The sequence below is a fragment of the Octodon degus genome, unplaced genomic scaffold (assembly GCF_000260255.1).
Source record: "Octodon degus isolate 3935 unplaced genomic scaffold, OctDeg1.0 scaffold00057, whole genome shotgun sequence".
Classification (NCBI taxonomy): Eukaryota; Metazoa; Chordata; class Mammalia; order Rodentia; family Octodontidae; genus Octodon; species Octodon degus.
In genome coordinates this window covers 9,094,403-9,097,044 of record NW_004524633.1, presented here as the reverse complement: position 1 = coordinate 9,097,044, position 2,642 = coordinate 9,094,403, and positions in this window count along the sequence as shown.

Sequence of the window (2,642 nt, the reverse complement as noted above, 5' to 3'; positions counted from 1 at the left end):
TAAGGAAATGATGCTGTAGAAAAATGTAAATAAAGTCTGTGAGTCAAGTATCAAGTGGTGTTTATTAGAAATAAACTAGAGATTTTTAAGATGTGACCTACTGTGCCTACCTAATTTCAGTTTTCCTTCGAATTGTCTAACCTCTTCGCTTTTTGTGTATGAATGCTTGGTTTGAAACGTTGAAAGCTATGATCATTGCATAACCTTGAGTACTCAAACTTTTCAGTTGTGACTCAGTTGAGTATTTCCCACTGGAACAGTACACACCTATGCATTGTGGTGAATGAAATATCTTAATTTGCTTCCTGAGTTGCTCTTGAATTGGCACTTTATTGTGATAGCCGACAGCTATTTAACTGAAATTTTCGCAAGGTTCCCCTTGGAAGCATTTCATCTGACCAGTATTGGATGATATCAGATAATAAGTACCCAAGTTGAGAATAAGCTCAGTAAACATAAGACCACCCTTGCACAATTGCAAGACAAATTAGATTGAACTGTCAGATAATTGAACACTTTGCGGCCTGCCTGCAGGTGAGCTAATTGGGATTTGACTCATGTTTGATGACACTTTACAGTGTTACAGCTAATAAGAACAAAAGTCTTTGTGAAATAAGTATGACATTGTTAAGCCAGTTCAGATATTTTAATCTAATAACTTGGTAAAGAAGCTGAAACTTCAGTTATTACAAAGTATATACCCTAGAAAAGTTGCAAACGTAGGGAAGAGAGGTCCCAAAATACCTCCCTCCACCATTTCTACTGTTACCATCTTCTGTTGCTATATTTTCCAAAACTAAGAAGCTATGGTTAGTATACTAACTCCACTCCAGATTTTATTTGACTTTGTGTTGTTTTTCCCATTAATCTATTCCAAGATCTAGGTCTGGAGTACCACACTGCTCTAATTTGTATTCTCTTTTTCATTCTTACCTTACTTTTGGTAGCTTGGACTGTCCACATGTCCTGTAGGCTGTCCCTATTCCACACTAGACTTTACTGTACTTTTCCTCATTACTACCCTAAGCCAGTGGGTTTTTTAAACAAACCCGGGTGAGGGTACCTGTCTAACCTGTGAGTGACACATCATATCCACATCTATGGGGATGGTAACCTTCAGGATCTGGGTACGGTAGGCTTTGCCTGAATTACCATTGTAGTTAATATTTTTGTTTTAATTTTGAAGCAAGATTTATTTATTGTGCTCTACCACTGTGAAATTGGGAGAATTAAGCACCACCTCTTGTTGGAAATGGATGTCTATACCTAATGGGGATGATTAAAAACCCTTTTTGCTGTTTATATCCGTAAGTATTCATTTATAGTTGTTGCTCGTTGTTCCGCCTTTGGCCATGGAGGTTCTTCCACACTGTGCCCAGTGACATCCATCTGTTCTCCAACACAAACAAAACAAATGAGGAAAGGAGGGGAAACCATTGAAGCGCTGTCAAGGAAGGGAAAGGGAATGACCAGCAGTGGTGATGCTGAGGAAAGTCATTTTAGTCTTAGGGGTCTTGGTATTTATGATATCCAGAAGGCTGGGACATTAGCATTAAATGGATGATCAATAAACACTTTCTTTCCAGCCACATTGAATTAACTGAGTGCTTAAAGTACAAGATACTGTGGGATGTCGTGAATACACAAGATATATATGTATGTGTTTCTAAATGTTTAACCAAATAAAATGTACCAGAATAATATTTACAGTAACTGGATAAATGGTTGAAGACCTCAGTTTAGAAGAGGAAAGGTCTTTGTACTTTAAAATCTTTTTTTTTTTTTTTTGAGGTTATAAGCAGAATATATTTATTAAGGGAAAGAAAGCTCCTGTCCAAGAGATGGACAGGAGGGGGTTCCGAGCGGAAAGCTGTCTCTTCTAGGGACTTTTATAGTGTAAAACCATGCGGGGCTAAAGTAGAGAAAGGGGGAACTCACTTGATGTGGGTTGGGACGAAACTGTGGTAAAAATTTGTTACCTAAGCAAGTCTCAATCCAGAATTTATGAAAGAAAAGCAAACTCATACCTCCATCCAATGATCTCGGTGGAAGCCTCCAAAATGATACAGGGAGAAAAACTGATCTCGGGTGGGTGACCTCCAAACAATATAGGGAACCTCCAAATGACAGGGAAAAATGATCTGACCTGACCTGGACGAGGTCCATATTCGTGCACATTCATTCTTCTCCAAAACCGAAGAATGAATTTTAGGAACAAATGGAGGTTATGAGCAAAATACATTTATTGAGGGAAAGAAAGGCCTGAGCGGGTGGTTCCTCCTAAAATCTTTGAAAAATTAAACTTGTCTGGTTGGTGGATGGGTGGGTGGGTTGGTGGGTTGATTGGTTTTTGCAGAACCAGGGATTGAACTCAGGCCCTTGCACTTGACAGGCAAGTACTTATTCAACTGAGCTATCTAAACTGGGACACACTGAATACTAAAAACAGTTACTACTTGGTGTTGAGTTCAAAACAAAGGGTTCTTAAAAAATGTGGCCTGTTGCCAGTGAGGTCACACAAAGGCTGAGTAACTCCAATCTGAATGTAGTAGATAAAGTTGGGTTTAGTGAATGTGAAAGAGTAGTAGAGTCGATCTGTTTTTAATCTATTTCTCCCAGTGAACCAAAAGTACTTATTTTAG